Genomic DNA, 25740 nt, shown 5'->3' with positions numbered 1-25740 from the left:
GCTTCTGTTCATACAAGTAACAGAGGTGTTTAATCTTGCAAAAATAATTGTATTTCTCTCCTCCCCAGAGCTATCTGATCAATATAAATCAGGGATATCCAACCTTGGCAACTTTAAGACTTGTGGACTTCAAACTATCATGTAATCTGCAACTCTTACACTGCAAAAACATATGGACTACACAACTCGATCAGGGCAAAGCAATAGACGCAATCTAAATAGACTTCTGTAAAGCCTTTGATTCAGTGGTACACAACAAACTACTCCTAAAACTAAAATCTTACGGTATCTCTGCATAACTGGATAGAAGCATTCCTGTCAAACAGACAACAAATAGTCAAAATTGGGAACGTCCTATCAAGTTCTGTATCTGCCAATAGTGGTGTCCCCCAAGGCAGTGTTCTAGGCAGTGTTCTTTTCATACACTATATAAGCGACCTCTGATCATATTAAGAGCAACCGCGTTCTCTTTGCTGACAAGGTAAAGCTGTTCAATACCACAGACAATACTGCTACCCTTCAAAATGACCTCAACTATGTATCGGAATGGTCAAACAAATGGCAACTTCAAACCTCAACAAATAAATGCTCTATCTTACATGTTAGCAAAAAAAATCAGAAAATAAAATACAGGCTGAATAGTCAAGACCTTGTTGATGATCCAAACTCTGTCAAGGATCTTGGAGTACTCACCTCTAATGATATAAGTGCTAGAGCCCACTGTAACTACATAGCCAAAAAGGCATTAAGAGTTGTTAACCTAATCTTACATAGCTTTTTCTCTGCTAATATTACTACTACTAACTAGAGCATACAAAACATTTGCTAGACCAATACTCGAATACAGCTCATCAGTCTGGAACCCACATTATGTATCTGATATTAACACAGTTGAGAAAGTCCAGAAATATTTCACAAGAAGAGTTCTCCACTCCTCTACTCGTTGCAGAATACCTTATGCCACCAGACTTGAAATTCTAGACCTAGAAAACCTAGAACTATGCCGCCTTTAAAATCACACATTGCAATGTCCTACCTGTCAATGAATACTTCAGCTTCAACCATAACAATACAAGAGCAAACAATAGATACAAACTCAAGGTTAATCGCACCAAACTTGATTGCAGGAAATACGACTTCAGCAACAGAGTGGTCAATATCTGGAATACTCTATCTGACTCTGTGGTTTCTTTGAACCTTAGACTTTCTACTATTGACCTCACCCCTTTCCTAAGAGATCTGTAGGGGGCGTGCATAAGTTCACCAACGTGCCTACTGTCCCTGTCCTATTGTTTCTTTTATTTTTCTTATATGTATCCATGTACTCATAACTATGTTTTTACTTATACCTATTATCTTGTAAGCAATTGATAAACCAAATAAAACAAAAAAATAAACTCCCAGAATTCCTCAGCCAGCCATGTTGGTATAAACCATCCTAGAAAGAGATGAAAAGAGAGAAAAAGCATTCAGATGATAAGTAGCATTCTCCCCCCCTCCCCAAGACTTTCGGCACTATTAGTACTACAACTCTTGGTATATTTTAAAGAATAGCATATCCATGTTTTTCTATGAAAAGTCTATTTCCTGAATTGTTGAACATAGCAATTCTGTCATGTCATATCTGCAGAATGAGACAATGTAACTCCAACCTTATTTGAAATGGGTAGTCAAGGATTAAATATTATTTCTTCTCCTTAGCTTGATAAGTGGTTCTAAAATGAAGTATTTAAAATTGGGTAGGCTTATTCTGTATTATACCTAGGTCAAATGTTGATTATGAGTGTATGTGACTTTTTGAAGTGAAGGCCATAGGACCCATGCTTATTTTTCAACCACAGCACAAATGGACCCTATAAACTCTTTTGAGATGACATGTCCTCATGCCATTGCCTTCATCTAATTGTTAACCCTTGGGAGAGGCTGTCCTATCTCAATGTACTACATTTAAATAGCTTTTTTCCTCTCTCAACACAGCCTTTGCTGTGAATGTGATCTATGACACTTTCCTGACAATATGGTGAATATTGTGCTATTGGCCACTTTAGATTACTGTAAAAATAAGAGCAGGGGCATTTAATTAGAAACAAGTAATTACACATTAGATATAAATACTGATAGGGTTCAGAGGATGAAGTGGGGAGGAATAACCTTGACAGTCTGTGCAATGTTTCCTCTGTGCCTATGAGTATTTTTGAGCATAAGTCTAAGTAGTCCTCTGGAAGAGCACTAAACTAGTATCCAAAATTAAACTCTTTCAAGCTGCAGGCATGGACAAGTGTTGGAGAGGGCCAGTGTACTGAGAGACTTCCTCTCCATTTCCTGCCCTACTGCATACCTGTGACCTGTCATTTAGTCAACTTGACATGGGGCTAAATTATCTGACTGCAAACTCATCCCTGCCCCATTATCTGTTAAGTAAAGTGATTGGTGAAGGTTTTGGTAGTGGCCAGATGATGCTTGGGAGGAGGGGAAGCAAAGCTGGAGGGGTCCTTTTTTGTTATTAAAGCTATGAAAATGGCAGGTTCATTATTTAGTCAGAATAGGTGGGGCAGCATAATTTATTCTGGCACACTTCACTGACTCTAGGACTTTGTTGTGAGGAAGAACCCACTGAGTAGCTGTATGAAACTTCATGTTTTTTATTTCTAAGTTCCTGGAATCACCAGGATTTTTGAATCTAAGCTCCTGGAAATAAAGGGAAAAAAAACATGCATGTATGAAGAATAATTTCTTCTGTTAGCAAGTTCCTGTGTTAAAGGATTTTATTTACCATCGCCATGCAAATAGAACTCTAGATCACAACCTTTAAGTAAGCTGGGACTCAAGGCTAAAAGAAAAGATCACATTTCCTTTTCTTTTTGCTACTTAAAGCAATGGAAGATTATGAAAGATCAAATAGAACAGGGTGTCAAACTTGCATTGTCACGACAGCATCACACGACATATTGTGACTTTTTCCCCCTTTGCTAAATTGGGGGTGGGGGTGGCCAGTGCATGATGCATTCTGCCCGCGGGCCGTGAGTTTGACAGCCCTGAAATAGGACATCTTCTCCTGAGCTTGATAAGTTGTTATTGAATGAAGCATTTAACATTTGGTAAGTAATTACAAAGTTCAACATTCTAATCCAAGAAAAAAGTGGGGAAGAAGGAGATGGAGAGGGATGTCTTTGGAGATTCTCCGTCACCCAGTTATGGTTGTTCCAAAGGTGCTTTTTCAAGAGGCACCTGGACTTTCTCATTTTTCTCTGAAGATGTTTCCTTTCTCATCCAAGAAGCTGGTCAGAATTGAAGAAGCGTCTTGGATAAGAAGCCAAAGAAAAACAAGAAAATCCAGTTGCCCCTTGAAAAAGTACCTTCGAGACAGAAAGGGGTGGAGGGGAAAATCACCAATGCTAATTGTTAGATGATGTTAAACTCTCACCATCTTTGTTTTTCACTTATTTCTCACAGACAGGATCAGAGGTGCTGGGAAAACCAGGAACCAAACCAGGAACCCAAAACAGTAACCAAGAATCTTTTTCTTTATCCTTCTGTACACATCTCTGCTTTTACAAAACTTAGGGTTCAATGCAACCTTGACCCATCCTTCACGTTGATCCTTTAGCCAATATCTCTCTATATGAAATTACCTTTGTACTTTTCCCATATCCTCTGCCTGTGTAAAGCATGTTGCTTGTAGTTAACTGGTATTAACCTATTGTTTGTGATTAGCTCAGCATCTTATATCAACCTAGCTGCAAAATCTGAAGTGGTTTGGAAATAGGTCAAAGGGAGGGGCTGTTCTTCTACTGAGGCAAAACAAAGCTTCATGCTTTTGAAATTGCTTCTTTGGTAAAGCAGAACTGAGCCACTGACAAGAGTGAGATTTTCATGCTTTGGAAACTTATTCAGTAGAAAAATATGAGAGGAAAAGATATTTGGGGGATAGTTGGAAAAGATAAAATAAGTATGTAAAGGTAAATGGCAAGCAAAATGCTTTGCATTTAAGAAAGTACAAAGTGTTCCATTTGGGGGAAAAGACTGAAATTCTGAAGCAGAACCTTCCTTTTTAAGCAGGTTACAACGCAACATTCTGTTTTAAATTCTTGTTTTATGCATAATCTGGTAACAATAGAGGTGTTAAAATGGATGCACTGTTTTAGATAGTAAATACTGTTTTATGTAGTAGAGTTAGGGAGCTGAGATTGAATTACACATGGCTGCATGAGGATTTGTATTCATATACATATTACTTAAATCCATTGATGTACACTAACTGATTAATACATACATTACACCCTCTCTTCTGTGATACGTAACAGTGTCAATATTAGAAACATAAGGTGATTCATAGGTTTCTTAAACTGGGGGTTAATGGTAGATATTCTTCTAATACATAACTATTCTAAACTGATACGCAACCAAAAGGCACATACTGTTTGCCTTTACACATTCTTTGAACAAATTTGTCAAAATATACTTTTTTTAAGATAGAAAGTAGAATATTTTTGGTGCTAATAGAAATATTTTGATACTTTGTCAAAATGTTGATGTTTTCTTAAGTTTTTAAAAGTTAGATTCCTCCAGGGGATTTTTTTCCCCTACTTTCCCAACCAGCTCTAGTGTGAATCAAAAAGCCATATGTGTTTCATGAAGAAGCAGCACCAGATTTGTGATGTTGGGATGCTGATGAGAGGCGTGAATTCTAGAGTTTTGGAGCAGGTCCATCTAGTTCTACACCAGGGTCCCATTCCTGCAGTAATTGGAATTCTTCCCTTTCCTAGACATTTGGAGGGCTGGAGCATATTTAAAAGTTAGAGCTTTGAATATAGTCAGGTAAGTATTTGGTAAAGGCCTCAGCTTATCTATTTTTTTTTAAAATAACACCTATTTTTCTGTTTTTCTTCTTTTGCCTTATAGAACACTTTATAGAATAACAATAGCAATAGCACTTAGACTTATATACCACTCCACAGTGCTTTACAGCCCTCACTAAGCAGTTTACAGAGTGAGCATATTGCCCCCAACAATCTGGGTCCTCATTTTATCCATCTTGAAAGGATGGAAGGCTGAATCAACCTTGAGTCTGGTGAAATTTGAACTGCCAAATTGCAGGCAGCCAGAAGTCAGTAGAAGTAGCCTGCAGTACTACACTCTAACCACTGTACCATCATGGCTCAGAAGTTACAGAAACCATCCTTGGATGGATCCATTGGTCAGAAGAAGGTTGTTTATTGATTCCTATGGTTGATTATGGTCTTTCCTTGATAGTGTATAGGTAGTCATCATTTAGTGACTACAATTGGTTGTTAAGCAAAGTGGTCACAAAGAAAAAATGCAACTGTGCTTATGATTTTACTTCAGCTTTCCTTTGCTTTATAGATCTGAGAAAGTCATAAATATGAGGATTTCTCATAGTTACTTTTTCATCCCTGTTGTAACTCTGAACTGTCACTAAACAGGGCAATTGCTAAATGGGGACTACATGTATCTATCCTTAAGCCAAATAGACCTATGGATTTAACAAACTGGCCTGTATCTGTCCTTTTCACCTTGGTTTACATGTAATTTAGACACATATCTTGCTATCTAAAACCTGGAAAACTGGTGGATTATTGTTCCTAGTAGCGAGTAATTGGGAGGACCACATGAAAAATACCTTAAAGATATTATTCCAGGGAATGAAATGTGGAAGTAGACTGGAAATATTATCACTGGCAAAACTGGAATATGATATAAATTAAAGCTGTCTTGCTACCAGTGGAATATCCCTAAAAACCTGCCAAAGGTTTTTGTGAGTTTCCGCTTTTAAGAAAGTGTGGTACTTTCTGGGAAGCTTGAATACACAAAGTATGATGTTCAGTCAAAAGCTAATATGTAAGCCACCTAGAGCTGCCTCTAGGCAAAATGGGCGGCATATAAGTTTAATAAACAAACAAATAAAATAAGTTGATTTTCATTACAGCATGATAGGTATGAACTGTGGCATTGGCCTTTTCAATGAATATTACTGATAATAGGGCTATGCAGGACTTTGGATTTTTGGTGTATAGATAGTCTTGACTGACAGTTACAACTGAGCCCAAAATTTATGTTGCTAAATGAGACATTTGTTAAGTGAGACTTAAGTGAGTTTTTGCCCTATTCTGTGACCTTTCTTGCCACAGTTGTTAAGCGAATCACTGCAGCTGTTAAATTAGTAACATGGTTGTTAAGCGAATCTGGCTTCCCCATTTACTTTGCTCATCAGAAGGTCACCAAAATATGATCACATGTCCCCAGGAGACTGCAACCATCATAAATATGGGTCAATTGCCAGAGGTGGGGGGTCTGAATTTTGATCACATGACCATGGGGATGGTCTTATGTTCATGAGGGTGAATAATGGTCATAAGTCATTTTTTTTCAGTGCTGTTGTAACTTTGGTCACTAGATGAACTGCTGTAAGTCGAGGACTACCTGTCAGCTTTCAAGATTCCTTTCCTTTCTCTTACATCTTTTGGCTGCCATAGTAACAGGGGAGGGGAGAAATAGTTGGGCTTTGTGGGTGTGGGAAACGTGCTGGAGGTTTTAGAGCTGTATAACTTGGGGAAAAAACTTTATTGTTTATGCTTACTTGTGTTGAGGTAATTCCCTGTTAGGAGAATGAGTACACACAGGGCGATGTAGTGAGAGTAATGTTGAATAACACACACACATACGAGCCATAGCTTGTAATGTTTGCCCTCTTCGTTCTACAAATGAGTTATGTTGTGGTCTGTAAGTGCAGAACGTTTATGCGCGATACCAGCCAATTTCAGCATAGTTTGGAATCTCTTGTTAATAAACTCAGTCCCGTTATCAGTAACTAAAGTAATTACTTTACTCCTCATTTTTCTCTCAGCAAATCTTAGCCAGTTAAAGAAATGTTGGAATGTTTCTGTTTTGTTTTTCATGAGATAGCAGAAACCGTACTATGAGTAATGGTCCATTATACTCAAAACATAGCAGGTACATCCCAAACTGGGTTTTTTAGGATCAATTATGTCAGCAAAAACAAATGGTCTTAAAACCGTTCAGTTTGTTTGCTGGAGTAACCTTGCCTTTCTCCTGGCTACAGGCATTACAGTTTAAATACTTGCTACAGGGTTTTGATTTTACTCCCTCTGAAAATTCAACAGTTTGTTTCAACATTTTGAAATTAATGAGCCCCAGACGTCTATGCAGTAAATGTATACATTCGTCATGTGGCTTAACATCGTTATAAACTGAGTTAGCCATCTGCAACTGGTCATCATGTATCACATATAAATCATTCTCTAAAGTAGTAACACTTTCACCCTCTTTCTCTATTATACAGTTATCTCCCCTAAAGGTTACTACATAACCAAGATTAACTAAAGCCCTTACTGATAGCAAATTAAATTTCAGTTTAGGTACATATAACATAGTTAAATGCTCATTTATACAAGAACAATATGCAGTACCTTCACCAGATGCTTTCATCTTCCATCCATTTGTCAACAACACATGTTGCTTACTCATGGACATCTTTACAAACCTCTCTTTATTTCTTGTAATGCACTGCGATGCTCCACTATCAACTACCCACAAATCATGGTTTACAGTTGATTTGCTAGACATAGCTAAACTAACATTCTTCTTAGCCTTCTGGTGATTACCAGTATTCTGTCATTTTGCCTTCTTGCAGAATCTAGCTATATGTCCCCTAGCCCCACAAGAAAAACATTTCCTAACAGTATAGGCAGTTGAAGACACATCCTCTTCTTGTGGTTGTTTCTTCCTTAGTTGGTCCCTATCCAGTCATATTCTTGCTTCTTCTAACAATCTTCTGGTAATGTCAGTCAATGTCAGTTTATCTCTGGGCAGGACTTCCAGTGAAGATACGTAATCAGCATAACTTTCATCCAATGAGGAAAGAATGATGTAAACTTGATGCAGCTCTGAAAATATCAGTTCCTTTTCATGTAGCTCTTGAAAAGTTCTTTTCATGAAGTTTAAATGAGCTAACATATCTCCACCTTTCAGAAGACACGCTCTAAACAGTTTACGTGTAAGATGTATGTGTGCACCTACACTGTCACGAACATAAATCCTCTTCAAATTCTCCCAACACCTAGCAGCAGACTCTTCTCCATGAATATGGACTAGCTGTTGGTCACTCAGTGTTAGCCCAATTATACAAAGAGCTTGTTCGTTGTTCCATTTAAAGTCAGCAAGCTTCTTGGCATCATCCTCATCATCTGGATCCCAAGCATTTACATGCGGTGGATCCTGAACTGCATTCCATAACCCTTCTCTATGCAGAAGTAGACTGCACTTCATAGACTAGGAAACATAGTTTGTTCCATCCAACCAGGTTATCAGTGATAGATTTGTTGATGGGTATTGTGCCATCTTTACCAGGACAGTAACCTACAATTAAACAGTAAACAGCTAACTGTATATGGTACTGTGTATTCACACTAACTCTCAGTTATCTGAGTCTGGTATGGTCTGAGCCCATAACCAGTGTTGAGGTAATTCCCCATTAGGAGAATAAGTGCACACAGGGAGATGTAGTGAGAGTAATGTTGAATAACACACACACAGCACACAGCTACACTGAATAGTAAAATGTAGGTTTTACTTCCAGTAAATGGTTAAGCAAAGTCCAACAAACAGTCCAAGTCATACATGGTTATAGCAGTCAGTTTTCAGTCCAGGGATAATCCAATAACAAGGTCCAGTATCAAAAACAGTTCAGTAAAAGACTCACATCAAATCCAAGAATAACAATGATCAGTAACAGTCAATAGGGAAATGTAGGAACAGCAACACTCTCGGCAACAACAGAACAGAACAACCCAGATTTCTAGCTCCATCTTATGGTTGTTTGAGGAACCACACCCAATTACAATTTTAGCATTCCCTTAAAGAGACAGTATTAAAATGTCTATCCTGGTTTATATATTTTCCAACCCAACTGTTAGGTGAGTTACATTCCTAACAACTTGCTTGCTTACTGCGTAACTGCAGGTCTTTATCAAAATAGACCAAGGTCAACGGCCAGATGTCTGCATCACTACCTGAAGATGGCCCACATGACATTATGCACATCTTTGATCGGATGGACAGTTTGAACTATGGTGGGTGGGAACATTGCCATCACTTTATATATGTGTTTTTCACGCGTAATTCCTCAGATCTAGAATTACTTTGATGCTACCACTTGAATTCCAGTAAAAGTTCTTTTCTCTATATTAATGGAATCTAAGAGTGTCTTTCTTGGATTTTGAATGGAGCACCACCTGACACTACCTGTAGATGGGGATGTCATGGATCAACTGACTCTAACTCATGAAGGTAGCTGCATCATTTCCTAGCTGCACCTGCATCTCAGGAAAAGAATGCAGCTGCTTTCAGGAAGAATAGTGACAGGTGCTTTGTGAGCATGTTCCAGATCAACATTTCTCCTCAAAATCCAAAGCATGGCATAGTTGTATGTGGTAACCCTAGGCAGAGAATGCAGGAAATTACTTTGCCTTCTTATGTCTAATATCAATAAATTTAATTCTTGAGGTTCACAATTGGAGACTAATGAAGAAATGGATAGGTTGGCTTTGGAAGCCTTCATGCTCAGAAACTATAGAATTTCAAAGCTTTCCAACCATCTTGCAGTATCCAAACATTCTTTCCTCTTTTGGGGGGGGGGGGGTAATGAATAAAATGACTTAGATCGACCCATCGAACTAGTTACCATTCTCTCTCCTCACCCTGCTTTTACCTCCATTTCTCCTACAAATATAAGCTCCTGTTTTGTACGTGTTCCAGTTCCACAACACATCCAGAATTTAGTTTGAAGGTGTGAGGAAAATGTAAGTGCTGCTATACTTGTTGTACAAATGTCATTTTTGATGCACTTTGTCAGCATTTACTGGTCCTTGGTTTCCCTTGGGATACCTTGGTGATTTATATTTTTGGGGAACAGCCTCTGATATAGCATGTTGTGTTCTATCTTCTTGTTCTCTCATAAACAACTAAAGATGAAAGAGTAAGCTTGCATTTTTTTTCTTAGGTTTAAAATCTCTCCCACGCACTTTATCATCTATATCTATATCTGTATCTGGGGTGGAGGGAAGGAAAATGAATTATTGAACAATCCTGGTAGAATACAATTTTTCTTGTTGGCATTAGTGGCAAACCGATGTTGTACATGGGTGACTGGATTTCTAATTAGAGCCTCTTTCTCTCTTACCTGTACAAACTGGAAACTTGAGATCAAAACTTTTGGTTAATAATTGTGGGAAATTCACAGAAATTCACTGCTAGATGATGATAGGGTATAACCAAAGAAGATTCCCCAAGGACTCAAACATGTGCATATTGGATTATTAATTCCCATAAGGATTTAATGTGGCAGAAAATAGTTGGAGAGTGTGACTTCTTCTAGCTGACTTAGAAGAGGGTCTGTTTGAACAAGCTTCACCAACATTGTGGCTTTGCCTTCCAGAGAGGCTATGAAATTGTTGATATCATTTTGTAAATCAGGATAAACTGGACTGGGGTTCTGAGTGCTCTTTGCAAACATGCAACATTATCATATCTGAGATAAGGGCAGTATTAATGCTTGAAACGAAATGCCTGTTCTTATCTTATTATATATATATATCAGGGGTGACAAACTCGAATTCATTGAAGGGTGCATTAGGGTTGTGTTTGACCTTGGGGTGCGTGTGTGTGGCCAGGATGGGCATGGCCAGCTCAATGTCACTCCTGTTGGAGGAATCTGTGGTGGCCCATGTGCTTTACCAGCGAAAACGGGCTCCCGAACTCCATTTTCATTGGCAGTGGGTTGCAGGAAGTCCTGGCAGCCAAAAATGAAGCTCCGGAGCCCATTTTCTCTGGCAGAAGCACTGCGGGCTGGTCCTTTGCTGTTTCCAGGATGACCCCATGGCCCAGATCTAAGTACCCTGTGGGCTGGATCCAGCCTTGAGTTTGACATCCCTGATATAGATGAAGTAAGGAGGGGAGATCCAATAACAAAAAGGAGACCCCAGTCCTTTCTTTTTCTTCCAAATTGCTTCTCCCTCAGTCCCCAGCCTCTTTCTCTTCCATAGTTCCAAAAGGTTTGTATAGAAACATATATCAGCCTATTCTCTAAATCAGGTGGAGATTGAACTAATTTTTTGAGTCTTGTCCCTCCAAGACCTGAACAACAGCATTACTGCAGAGGTTTTCTATAACAATGTTGTTATTGTTGTTTCCCTCTTTGGTCTCTGTAATAGTCTCCTTCTCTGACCAATTATCTTGCTTTGAGGCAGCTGCTGAGAGATTTATATATATTTATTTCCAATAAATGATAAGGAGTTTTGCCACAAAATGGTCTATATGAAGAGACTCCTTAATCTTGCCTAATGGAATAAACTTGTTCCTTATTGTCAGGCCTGCTCTGCTATACTTTTTTAGAGGAAGGTCTATGTTGGGACAGGTGGGAAGCTGTCTCCTTAGTTCATGGTTGGAGATGTGAAAATTGGCAGCTCTGGAACCAGGATCTTCACTGTTAAATTTCTTTGCTTCAGAAACTTATTTTTCCTGAACCAACAGGAAACTCACCTCAAAACAGTAAATAAATCTTAAAATGAACAAAATCTGCCAATGTTCTTGACATAATAAGGAAGAAAACTTGAAAGAGATTTCTTTTTCCTCCTTAACTGAAATGTTTTCCTCTGTTATGTACTGTTATGTACTGATTGATGTTGTGTCTCACTGAGTTCAAGAGAGTCCTGCTGGATCAGGCCAGTTGTTCATTCCGTCTAGAACCCAATTCACAGCAATTGATCATTCTGCCACCAACATATCCAAATCACATCAATTTATAAGAAACAACTTAATATCACTAAAAATTAAGCAGTTGAAACACCACCAAGTTAATGAATTATTGAATTAGTTACAGCAGCAGTCAATGAGAAATAATCTTAAACCAAGTATTGTATGTTGAAATTGCACATGACAGTTGCCTAAGCTCTCTTGGACATCTGTAAGCAGAGCCCATAGATGTCTGTCCCCTCCTTTTATCTGTAATACAGGATGTTCATGAACAGATGACTTCCAAATATGGTGGTTCTATATTGATAGTTTGATTATTGGTCATTATGCTCTTTTGCTAAGTCACACCTTTGTCCAATTTGGTTTGTGCATAAGCGCACCAATGTGCCTACCATCCCTGTCTTATTGTTTCTTTTTATTTTACACACACACACACACACACACACACATATATCCATTTCATGTATTCATAAGTATGTTTATACCTATACCCAGAGGTGGGATTCAAATAATTTAACAACCGGTTTTCTGCCCTAATGATTTCTTCCAACAACCAGTTCACCAAATTGCTCAGAAACTTAACAACTGGTTCTCCCGAAGTGGTGCGAACTGGCTGAATCCCACCACTGCTTATACCTATTATCTTGTAAGCGATTGACAAATCAAATAAATAAAAATAAATGAATAAAATAAAAATAAGAGGATACCTTTTTCTAAGTCAGCCTGATTTTAATATGTTGGCAAAACAACTGGGAAATGAGCAAACAAAATTTGGTGATCTTCTGTATCAGGGATTGACTGCATCTTCATCCTGAAAGGGATTTGAATATTTTCAGCATATTCAGTCTTAAGCTTCTGATAAAACTTAATAGAGAACAGACTAATTTGTTATTGCTTTTTCCTCTATACTAAACAATCCATTTGTTCTATCTCCACCAGAAGTTAAGCCAGAAAATATTTATGTGCCATATGAATGACACCCCCTTGTTTCATAGAGGGGGTCTCCTCTGGTTTGATGTTCTGCAGTTGCCTCATCTGCTGAGAGATCAAATTCTAAAAAAAATGATTTTGACTTTACTCTTCATTTGCTATAGATGTACATATAGTTTCTCCAAACAACATATTTTCTCCCCAAGTGTAATGAAGAAAATTTGTAAGTAAGCCTATGATAAAGATTGAAATTATAATACCAGGCCTTGTAGCATAACAAAGAGTGACCAGAATATCTTAGAGACCACTTCCTTCCATATGTATTCCTGTTCATGGAATAAGATCATCTGGCAAAATGCTGTTTGGGATGCTGCCACCATCTGTGCTATTCTTTCGCTGAAATTGTACTTTTTCTCCAATGGCACCAAGAACAGGGAAATCTGCCAAATTCATGTCAACAGAATTCTTGGGCAATTAATAATGTACAAACAAAAACCTGTTCTATTAGACCTTTTGAAATCAAGGAATTCATCCTTTATATAAACGAATGAATGTTAGGGGGTTTGTTTCTTCCTTTGTTTTTCCTCCAGGTTCTTTTGTTATTTGTTAGTCTTAAGAGTGAGTAGAATATTTTTGTTTACTGATAATAAGAGACACTGTTACTATTTCAGTTTATTAAACTGCCAGCAAGATTGCCTGCAACACTTCGGGTATGATTTACAATTCTGACCCTGCCTTTTTCCAGCACAAGTTTGCCTTGAGGGTTTACACCGATACAGAAATTAGGATATGAGCAACTCTAGGAGGAATTATTTTCTTATTGTTGAAGGGGTTGGGTAGGATTAATCTTGGGAAAAAATTACTAAGGAGGGTAGATTGGATTCTTCAAATAGCTGAAAGATAGAAGCCATTAGCCAGAGAAATGATGCCCTCTTCCTTGCTGAATGTGGCTATGCTTTAATTTGAGTTCTTGCACTGAGCAGAAAGTTTGATTTGGTAGTTGAAATGGCCTTTTCCAATTCTGTGATTCTTTTCTCTCCAGAACATCAACATGCATCCAGTTAATGTAGTAGGAGTGTGTTCTCTATCCCTTTTTTTTTTAAAAAAAATGTTGCATTTATTCCACTCGGTTTATTGCCTTTTGTCTTTTTTCCTTTAAAATTTGATTTGACCCTCTTTTTTGTCCCTTCTGGGATCGTCATTACCTAGCGTGAGAGCCCTTGTTCACGACAGTTGTCTCAGATGGCAAGCACTAGGCACTGACGGGTGAACTGAGTTTGCTGAGAAACTCCAGCCTCGTTGGACCCCACTTCCATCTAAACCAGCAGAGCAGAGAAATTGCCTGTTACTTTGCGTCAATTTTTCATGCACTTTTAAAGTGCTTTGTATTGACACGCTGTCAGAAATGGATTGTCACATTAACCCGCTGAGCAAGGCATGGGTTCTTGAGCATGTGTGATTGCACTGATGTCGTCCCAGTCATAAGCTTAGAAGACGGGGGCTTTTTCTATATCTGCTCTCCCTTCTTATATCTCTAATTCTGACTATATCTTTATTAGCTCTTTACTGGCAATATTTATATAAGCCAAGTTTCCTTTGAGCTGAGCTCAATTCCTGGTGACTTAATGGAGAAATCTGTGAAGTTTCCTGTAGCACGTAAGTGCTTTGTTTTTGCCTTTTCAAATTCCTACTCTCATTTACAGACTAATTTACAGATGGTCTCCCTTCCAAATATTAACAGATCTGATTTTGCTTAGCTTTTGAAGATCAGCTGGCTACCTGATACAATATTCATTGAAATATATTTACTGTACAATATTTATTCATGTTTTTATTTATTTTTATTAACTGAGGGGTGGTAGGAATATGCTTTGGATACAAGTCTCCGGCCCACTCTCTTGTATCTTTAGTGAAAGATACCTGGTAGAAAATGGCAGGAAAGACTTCTGTGTAAAATTTTGGAAAATCTCTGCCAGTTGTTGTAGATCAGAGCTGGTAACCTGATCTATTGTAAGGCAGCATCCAGTCTGTTGGTTCAAATCAAAACTTTCCCAAGTGGTTCAGAGTAATACAATAATTCAAAAAAATTAAAAAAGAGATAGCAACTAAAAGAGCAACACTATTTCAATATCCAAATCTATCTAAAATCAAATATAAAAGGCATAATGCAATATAGTCACTCGTTTTGAAGAAACCCAAGGGGACTCTATAACCTATGGACCCACCACCAAAAATGCTTGTCTCTCATTGATCAACCTTCCCTAGTTTAAAGAACACAAGGCAGGGATATTAAACAAAACTTAATGCTACTTTCTCTAACAGAATACCTTTCATTTCCAATAGGCTGCAATGACTATCAATTCTAATGCAACATTCTACTGGTGAGTTGGGGCAAGTTATTCTGTTAGTCCAGTGATAGGATTTTTTTTTTTTACTACTGGTTCTGTGGGTGTGGCTTAGTGGGCATGGCTTGGTAAGCATGGCAGGGGAAAGATACTGTAAAATCTTCATTCTCACTCACTCCAGGGGAAGGATACTGTAAAATTTCCATTCCAACTCACTCCTGGGGGAAGGTTACTGCAAAATCCCACTCCCTCCCCACCCCACTAACCTGCTTTCCAGCTCCTTTCTCCTGTGTAGGGCAACAAAAGAAGACTCAGCTGGTACTTGGGAGGCAGAGAATAGATGGGGGTGGGGCCAGTCAGAGGTGGTATTTCCCAGTTCTCCCAACTACTCAAAATTTCCGCTACCAGTTCTCCAGAACTGGCCAGAATCTGCTGAATACCATCTCTGTGTTAGTCTACCCTACCTATTGGGTTGTGGTTGTGGGAAAATTAGAGGATAGAAAGCAGGATTATCATATCTGGAAATTAAAACAATATGGAAGGCTACTATAAAGTGTTGGGTCCTTGGTACTCTCTGAGCTTGGCTGTTTTCTTGCAGACTGCTCATTTCAACCCTGAGCTACAAATATTCTCCTACTATAAAATCTTGTGTGTCATGTTTTCTAGACCTCAGTGTAGCTCAAATGCACTATATATATATATTGCTCCAGAGCAGTATTTCTCAACCTTGGCAACTTTAAGATATGTTGAATTCAACTCCCAGAATACTCTAAGCAGCATGTTCAGTTCTGGGAATTGATATACACACCTTAAAGTTGCCAAGGTTCAGGAGCGGTGCTCTAGAACAGTGTAGTAAAGTACAGAGCAGTAGCCATGTGAAGGGATGCTTGCATTATAATCCACCATGTGCCAGGAACTGTGTGCATTGGCCTGCTGAACTGATCTGCCCTCATCAACTATTATTCATCTGGCTAAGAGAGAGAAGCAGAATCCATGATCCATTCATGAAGCGATATCCCATGATAATGTTTTTTTTCTCTGATATAAACCTTGGAACTCTTTTCAGTTCTGCTTCAAATACCAAATGATGTTATGTAGAAATGATGAGGAATAAGAATTGTTAAAGATGCCGAGCTGGTCAGCTGAAAAGCTGACAGTCTGGGTTTTAGACCCAAGCGCTGTGCAACAGAGTGAACTCCCATTCCTTGCCCCAGCTCCTGATCACCTAGCGGTCTGAAAACATGCAAATGCGAGTAGATTAATAGGTACCACTTTGGTGGGAATTCTTTCTGATGATACAACTCTGGTTAAAAGACCAGCTTCTCAATGTGAGCATGCAGGAGAGCGGTGCTGAACAAATTCTGGAAATAGAGCTTGTTTTGTGCCTATTGGCTTGTTTTGTGAACTGAGATGTATCTTTTTTTGCAACTCATTGCTTCATTTTCTATCCTTCTTGTCCCTTTTTCTTTATGGTCCATTATTTTCCCCTTTCCTCACCCGCCCCACCCCCATTTCATTAAGGCTTACAGATTTGGTTGACAGCCAGGTACTGTGTTTCTTGACCTCTTCTTATCTCTCTGGTCATGTTCTCATCTCAAGAAATAAAGGAAGAGGGGCTTTTTGGTGCAGGAGAGAGAAGAAAAGGAGAAACTTATTGGAACAGGGGTGAAGGGTCAGACAAGCTACAAAATTGCTACCCAAGAACCGAAAGGTAGGAAATAAAAATGAAATGCAGATCGTATCATTCGCTGATTGCCAAGAGAGCCTTAAGAGAAACAGACAACTAATGGCACTTTACGATGATCTGTAAACCAAGGTTGATATTATACTTGGCGTGTCTGTTCCCTATTTCTGCAGGGGTTAAGACATGCATATTTTCTTCTGTGTGTGAGGGTGTGAAGTTGGCAAAGCAGCTGCAGCCAGGCAGGAGAAATGCTCCAAGCTCCCTCCCTGTCCACTTCTCTCATGCCTTCAAACATCCACCCACAAGCATGTTGTTACAAGGGATAATGGAGCCATACCTGGAGTTTTCAAAGATGTCCAGAGGTATCCTCACCACACCCAAGCCCTTAGCTTACAAACACTAGTGCTAACACAGAATTGGGAGGGGGTATAGGAGGAAAGGAGCAAATAGAATACAGACAGGAGAACAGAGGTGATACCTGGAGATTGGCTGCTATTACAAGGAGGTAAGAGGACTAGGTCAATCCACAGCCAGCACCACAAACTCTGGTGAACAACAGGGCGGGAGTCTTGCCTCAGGCTTGGAGCTTTCACAGAAGAAACTCATTCAAGAAATGTCTGGTTTGTGAACCGTTCCAGATATTTTTTGGAATTTTAATTCTACCTGTTAAGTATGTTAAGTGGGGGAAAATATTTACTGCACCCCTGGGTTCCCCCTGCTTGGCACCATTTCCTGCAAATTGTTTAATTCATCATAATTAAAGACAGGCAAAGAGAGATGCTGCTCCTTTCCAATCTCTTTTCACCAAATCTCTCTCTTACTTCCCCTCCGGCCCCTCTCCAGCCTATGAAATTGATGAATGCTTCTTTAAGGTCTTGTGCCTCATCTGTCCATTTCATAGACTGAGACCTTTTTTTTTGAAGTCAGCATTAAAAAGACTGAAGGACTGAATATTAACAGCAACTTTCAAAACCTAGAAGGGTGGAGTTAACTTAAAGTAATAGTCTGGTGCAGTGGTGGAATTCATTTTTTTTTACTACCAGTTCTGTGGGCGTGGCTTGGTGGGTGTGGCAGGGGAAGGATATTGTAAAATCTCCAGTCAGAGGTGGGATTTGCCAGTTCTCTGAATTACTCTAAATTTCCGCTACTGGTTTTCCAGAACTGGTCAGAACCTGCTGAATACCACCTCTGCTCTGCATCGGACAGGGACTATACTCGATGATCTCCATGGTACTTTCCATTCTTTGCCTTGTTTCTTCCTTGCTACTAATTAAACAATACTTTCTCTCTTCCAATTAAAAATAAAACTGACATTTGTTTTAACAAAGTTTTGCTTGTTTTGACAATGATCAGAACAAGATCTGTAAAGAGTTTAATGCAAGGAGATGAAATACATACAATAGCTCAACTTCCAAACTGCCTCAGATTTCACCCACCAAAACAAAAATGATTTGACAAGACAAAAATAGAAAGCAAAGTGCCATATCCAGTTCAGAATGGGGCATTAGCCAGCATGAATACATTCAAGTTTACCAAACTTGAAATAGATGTAAGGGAAAATATATGCAATTCAGTAACAAAGTCTGTCAATTCACAGGTGATACAAGCTGCGGTATACTAATTTCCTTGTTTGGGGCTATTAACCACTCTCCTACAATCCACACCTCCATTATTGTTCTTGGGATAAGTTTCCCCTTGTATAAAAACAGATTTCTAGCTTACTCTTGGAATAAAAAAAAAGTGCAACAATACTTGGCCATGGATATCTGAATGGTGCTAAATCAAAGCACAGTGACTTTACATTTGCACATCTGAGACCTGTTTTGCCTAGTAAGATACAGTATCTGCATTGCCTGTGCAGGAGGACAGAATTACAAACTAGGTTGTTTAGAGGGAATAAAGTTATTTACAGCCATAGCTTAACTGTGTTTACTCAGAAATCAACACCCACTATGCCAGTATGCCTTTTCCGGATCAGTGTGCAGAAACTTTAAATCTTTACAAGGTTGTAGTTCAGAGCAGCCAGAGCTAGGAACTCCTTGCTTCATATGGCACCATAGATAGCAGGGTCCATTTGTTTGCTAAAGTGTGATCAGCAACAGAGGCCAAGGAAGATGGGTCTGGTTGCTCCTGCTATACTCTAAAACAGTTTAAAACAGACAGACTTCTCCTCCTGGGCTTTTCATGTGGTGATGGATTATTCCTGAATCCATACAACTTTAAAATGTTACTAGGTTGATCCTTGTCGCCTCAATTATTTTACAAGTCACCCCCACAAAGGTAATGGAATGTTTCCTGATATCTAACAGTCATAATTCTCACGCGATAATTCTCAGGGAAAGTGCAGCTGCTATGATAAAAATAAAAATGAATCTCATTGTAATGAGATTTGGGCTTCCTGATAAAACCATTTTTGATAAATGGTATTAATTTTCTGTGAGCTGTATTTACGTAACATATCCTAGTTCTGCTTACTATTCTTTCTTAAGGATACTATTAGCATTTGTAAGGAGGATCTTCAGACCTTCTTAATGCTAGAGATGGAACTATATTAGGAAGCTTTTTAAATCACGTGTGACAGTAGTAGATTTTTGTTTTTGTGGGGTAGGGAAACTGTAGCTGTCAGGGCCCTAGGTTTTTAGAATGACTTTTCTGGAACAATTTTATTTGTTATTTTCTGCAGACTGAAGTACACAAGGCAGAACTGTGACTGTTGTTTTAATGGGGGAGGATGGGTGATTTGAGGGGAAGGTCAGAAATGAAAGTTTATGCAATAACCTTTTCTGCTGAAAAACAATTTGTAAGAATACTACTTTTCTTAGAGCTAAATCACCAAAATTTGTTGACATGATTTTTGAGGCTCCTCAGAAGAATATTCAGGCAGTCTTCATTTTGCCATGTGAAATATAGAGTGCATGCACTTAGAAATATTAATACAATAAATGATTTCTGGCACCTGATTTTCCCTAGATAGTAACACTTATGCGTGGCAGTAGGGCATCCGGCCAGTAAATGCTCAGTGCCATCCAGTCGCCTGAATTAAGGGATTGCAGGGTCATAAAAAGGGGAATTTTAAAAATAATATCTATGCTATCTTTCTTTGATGTGTATTTTCAGGATAAGTGGAGTGCTGATGATGCAAAGGAGGGCACATCTCTTGCTTATGTTACATGAATTGTCAGACTGGCCACTGCCTGCTCCCTAGGAAAGAACGACCCTTGACTCCATAGATGTTAGAGAAAAGGTACTTTTACTAGAGGTGCAGGGTGCAGCACAAGCGAGGCAAACTCTGAAGAAAAACCATGTGAAAATCATATATTGAAGGCAATCCCCAATGTCCCAAACCCTTCCCACTGTGTGAGTAGTCCAATCAGGTTCTGTTCTAATATTTTGATAACCTGGTGCCTCAAGCACCACTGTAAATTCCTTTCCCAGGGATAGTGGGCATCCTTGAAGGCAGGAAGATGGCTCAGTTTGGCACCTCTGGTTCCTGTTAGTGTTCCTAATTTCCCACAACCTACATTCACACATCCAGCACTCTTTCCCTCCCCAATGCCCCCCCCCGCCCTTGGCAGTTGCTAGTGAGCTTCAAAGAAAGTGAAGATAGGCAGTTGACACGAATAGAGAGACTCAAATTGAAGCATACAAAGCTGAGAAATCTTCTCATATGTCTTCTACTTTCCTTTCTTGAAGCTGGTTCCCTGAATTTGTGAATGGATGCTAAGATATCTAGACTAGAATGATCAGGAGAGAAGATTACTGCTGAATCAGAGCCAAAGTCTTCTTACTCACTCACTCACTCTATTTAATCTATTAATTTATTTATTGGATTATAACCCAGAGACAGAAATCCATTCATGATAACACGTGCAATGATCATCTATAAAAATTAACTTACTTATCTACTTACTTGTTCATTTTTATACTGTAGATGATTATTGCATGTGTTTTGATGGATAGATTATAAAGCAACCAAATCTCTCTTGCTCTCTCTTTTGCTGTGGGTTATAATCCAATGCAATCAATCAAATATACAAAATCCAATAAATAAAATCAACAGCAAACTCAGTAACTAACCAAGCCTCTTCAGTCAGGGTTTGAAGGCAGGGGCTCTTACCTAGCATCTGACCTTCAAAGGCAGAGAATCATTGAATAGAGATGGCATAGAGATTCAGATCAGAAATCACTCTTTTCATGGGTAGCATTCTACATAAAACTAAACTCTAAGCTGCTAGGTTCTTTTAATGTGTGACTTCCCCAATAATGTACTTCTGCTGCCTGTTATGAGAAAGCTTTTAGGAAATGCTTTTGAAAAGCAAAAGGTGATTGCCACATTGACTATTTGACATATTCCTGTTTTGTCTGTCTTTTCTAATTTCTATGTTCAGATGCTTTTCCTTTCAGATGGTGCTTTTTCTCTCCTCCTTGCACATTCATCCTAATTCTTTCAAAACGTGATGTGTTGTGACTGGACTTGATTGACAGTGCTTCTTGCCTGCCATACTGTTTAGCTGTGCAGCCAAGGATCTGCATTAGAAAGCAACACTGAATTCTGAAGAGCCATGTGAAAGATTCTTAGAGGGTAAAAAAGAGAATCAAAACAGTGTCAAGCTACTGCTCTGTCAAGAACCATTGCATGTCACCTGGTGTCACTTAAAGAGTTCAGTGAAGATAAGTTGCAGCATGCAATGGAAGGTCTGCAATGTGTCACCCTTGATGATGTCAGAAATCTGCTCTTAAAAGCATGTATATAGCATGTGTATATGTGCGGGCTATGGGTAGATATATACTTTCTTTTGAGACCAGGCAACAGAATTTCATTTTTAGTGTGTGTCAGTGTGCTCATAGTAAAAAATGACAATAAAGGTTATCTCAACTCACCTCACCTCATCATCTCATCATTGCAATCATCTCTCATCTCCTCTTGCCTCCCCTCCCCTCCTCTCCCCTCCCCTCCTCTCCCTTCCCCCTTCCCCTCCCCTCCCCTCTCCTCATATCCCATCCCATCCCACCCCACCCCACTCCACTCCACTCGACTCCACTCTACCCTACCCTACCCTACCCTACCCTACCCTACTCTCTTATCTTAGGAACCATAGATTGATCTTTAGTGTTCACTCTAACTCTAACACATTTCACTCTAGGTAAAATGTCCAATTTCTGGTCTGTTAAACAGTTTCAACCATTCACCTTGATGAATATGGTAACAGTGAGATAACTGTTCTGAAAGTGTGATAACAGTGAGATATCTTTCTTGATCGGTGACGTTTTATGCTAACAATCACAGTGGAATTTCTGAAGTAAACTGGTACTAAACATGCTTGCAAAACCAGTTATAATGTAAATGCATGGACCATCTTGAAATATATTTGAAAGCTGTAGCTATCATAACTATCTTGCTTGCATCTTTGGTGTAGATATTACAGGCATAGTAGAAGAATTTGAACCCTTGCCTTCTAATTTTCATTATGAGAATCTAAATTATTGCATCAGTTTACAATGCAGCATGGGTCAAATTCTTAATGTTTCACCATATCAACCTATAGGCAGTAAGATATAGAAGTGCACACGGCAATGCCTTCTGGCTTATAAAAATCAATAATTTTTTCAGTTCTTGTTTTCTTTACTTTCTTTACTCTGTATGTGTGCATTATGTAGAAGGGGAAAATGTTCTTATTTTCTAAGAAAAAATAATTTGTTTCCAGGTCTGTAGGCAGATGAGTATTTAGACATCAAAGGCAGCAAGTAATCCAAGTTGGTTTATCTGGATAGCTGTCTCTGTTGTGTTTATGTTACTGATGTTTGCTACCCTTGAATAAAGTTCACACCTATAAAATCCTGTCTGTTGGTTCCTTGTGGGACCCCAGGTGTTTCCTGGAAAACTCAAAAGACAAAACAATAATCCTCTCCAGATGGCATCATCATTCATTTCTTTGCTTGTGTCATATTTCCTATTCGTTTTTGTGTTTGGCAGGTTCCCCAAATTGCTTTAAGGATGGCTTCATTTTTTTCATTCAGTTTTTTTTCTCTTTCCCTTCATTTCCTGAAGCAGGAAGAAAGTGAAATATTGGACATTCCAAGGTCATCTTTCATCCTTTGTGTGAAATGATGAGCTCTTTCCATGCCTATTCCTGATTGAGGAGATCATATTTGGAAAGTGAACCAATAACTTATCCTGGACACTGGCCCAGCTTAATTTCTTTTTCCATTTTTATAGCCAGGTTGAGATTTTGTCTGCTCTCAGTCTAGATGAACCAAAAGAGTTTGTCAGAAGGCAGATACTCTCCTGGACAAGAATGAAAAGCAAGTACTGAGTAAAAGAATTTTGTACTCATAGTCTAGAATATCTGAGATACACTGTATCTTAAAAAGGTTCCCTTCACACATATGTGCTAGTCGTTTCTGGCTCTAGGGGGCAGGGCTCATCTCTATTTTACAAAGCCGAAGAGCCAGCGCTATCCAAAGACATCTTTGTGGTCATGTGGCTGGCATGACTAAATGCCAAAGGCGCACGGAACACTATTACCTTCCCACCAAAGTGGTACCTATTTTTCTACTTGCATTTTTACATGCTTTCGAAATGCTACATTGGCAGAAGCTGGGATAAGTAACAGGAGCGCACTCCATTATGCGTTGCTAGGGATTTGAACTGCCGAACTGCTGACCTTTCTGATTGACAAGCTCAGTGTCTTAGCCACTGAGCCACCACATCCCTATGATTGTATCTTACAAAAGCAATATAAGCATATAATTAGTCCTGAGGTTACAACAGCAGTTGGGGCTGGAATTTCCTTTTCTAAACATGTTTATTTATTTTTTATAAATAAACTACCAAAAAAAGATAAACTACAAACAAAGAAAAAATAAGAAAAATCTAACAAACATCCAACACTAACCATAAAAAGGAAAAAAGTGTAACACCCCCCACAAATATATCTAACATTAAACATAAGAAAAAATCCACCCTAGCTGAATGCTGAAAAATATTTCAAAAGTCTAATATTCCCCCCCCCCCCACATTACGGGTCTACAAAGTTATAAATATTTCCATCTGTATCTAACAAAAATGCTGCATTACATAAACAAATATCTTTGATATGGAAATCTATTTAGCTAATAACTGAATCAACTCAACATCTGTATGTGTGTGTATAAACATTCTATAGGTTACCCCAAAGTTAAAACTAATCTTCAAATCCTTCTGTTAACCATCTGTCATTGTATTTAACATGTAGAAAATCCACAAATGACTTCCAGTCTCTTATAAACTTGTCTAATCCATTGTCTCTAATCAAAGCAATTAATTTTGCCATCTCTGCTAATTCAGTCAATTTTAAAATCTGCTGTTTGACAGTTGGCATCCTGGGGCTGGAATTTCCATTGCTAAGTGATGCAGTTGTAAAGCACAACCTCATGTGACTACATTGCTTAGCTGTGACATTTCTGGAACTCTTGGTTGCCATTTAACCTGAGGACAGTGAGGGCAGTTAAGCAAGGACCTCATGGGAACAGGCAGGAATCTAGGCAAGCAGGCTGGCAGCTGAGACTGCAGGCAAAAGCTGTGGGCAGGTGCTCTATAATGTGGACAGGTGGGTGCTGTGGATGAACAGTATGGAGTACATATAGGGAAAAATGGCTAGAGTGGAAATGACTTGAGGGAGTGAATTGTGATGTCCTGCTGGGTTCCCCATTGACTTTGCTTGTGGGGAACCAGCAGGAAAGTTCATAAATGGCAATCACATGACTGTGGGATGCTGCAACCATCATAACTGTGAACCAGTTGCAATCACTTGAATCACAATGTTGTGACAATAGGGATGCTATGGTGGCCCAAGCTGCAAGAGCCAGTTGCAAATTCAGTGCTGTCATAATTTTGAATGGTTGCTATCAGGTAGTTATAATCTGAAGAATACATGTATTACAGAGCTGTCAAACTCCCGGTCCGTAGGCTGGATGTGCCATGCCCAGTTTAGTGAAGGGGAAAAAAAGTCCCAATATGTCACATTATACTGCTGTAACGACATGAGTTTGCCACCCATGATGTATTATATAAATATCTCAGGATATGAGTGTCATTGGTTTATGTGTAGTTGCACCTGCTATATATGAAAAAAAAAAATAGAATGAGCATTCAAAGATCAGTTGTTATGGAAATAGAGAAGAAGTTAAACAGCCTTTCTGGAATAGTGAGCACATCTGAAAGATTGAGCACTTAGTTTGAGTCCTTTTATACAATGCTTCCCATAAGAGGGTTTCTGTTTATAACATGGATGCCAATGTAAGGATGTGAATCACAAATAAACATTTTTTGTTTTTGAATAGGTAGGTGCGTTTCTATATCAAACAGTGTACTGCAGCCACTCACCATTTTTTACTTTCTAAGAAAGCCTCTACAAAGCCTACAAGGTGTTTGTAACATGCTAGCTTCTCATTTAATTTTAATTAAAATAAATTATTAAAATATAATAACAGCTTGATATGCTCTAAGGATATCTGTGAGTAAATCCGGCACCGGATTGTTATATCTGAACTAAATAGTGGACAAAAGTTCTTTTTTTTTTCCCCTCTGTCCTTCCTTGGGGCAAATTCCACAAAGTAAGACAAAAAAGTGAAAGAAATGAACAAGTGACACTTGAGGTATTTAGCTGTGAGGTTACCTGGAGTTGAAATGGTTAAATGTATGAATATTCTTTAAATCTTGGATTAGCTCATGCATCATGAGAAAGGTGGTCTGAGTGGGCCAGATAACAAAGAGAGGAACCTTTAGAAGCTAACTGGTTCAATTGAAATGAAGGTGAGTAGATTTAGTTAGTTAGTTAGTTTATTTAATGTTTACATTACCCATTGCACTATTCAAAGCAATCCTGGCCGGCTTTGTTTCTAACAAGAAGAGCTGCCTTTCACAACACTTAGCTTTTAATATTCCAGACCATGCTTTCTTTTGCAGCTGGTGGCCACCCTAGAAAGTGCATCTGTCCAAATTGATTTCTG

General features: G+C 38.8%; 1 long non-coding RNA gene across 1 annotated transcript in view; it reads left to right on the top strand.

Moving 5' to 3' along the window:
* The first annotated feature begins 3829 nt into the window (after nucleotides 1-3829).
* The window catches only part of LOC148126841 (uncharacterized), a 37990-nt gene continuing 16079 nt past the window's right edge, over nucleotides 3830-25740 (top strand). Inside the window, exon 1 of the long non-coding RNA XR_015741628.1 lies at nucleotides 3830-3949. This is a non-coding gene — a long non-coding RNA (uncharacterized LOC148126841). The remainder of the gene's footprint in view (nucleotides 3950-25740) is intronic.

Source organism: Pseudonaja textilis, chromosome 2 (genome assembly GCF_049901715.1).
Source record: "Pseudonaja textilis isolate UNSWEBS1 chromosome 2, rPseTex1.2, whole genome shotgun sequence".
NCBI classification, from domain to species: domain Eukaryota; kingdom Metazoa; phylum Chordata; class Lepidosauria; order Squamata; family Elapidae; genus Pseudonaja; species Pseudonaja textilis.
The sequence above is the reverse complement of the archived record's forward strand: the minus strand, read 5'-3'. Positions and strand labels throughout refer to the sequence as shown.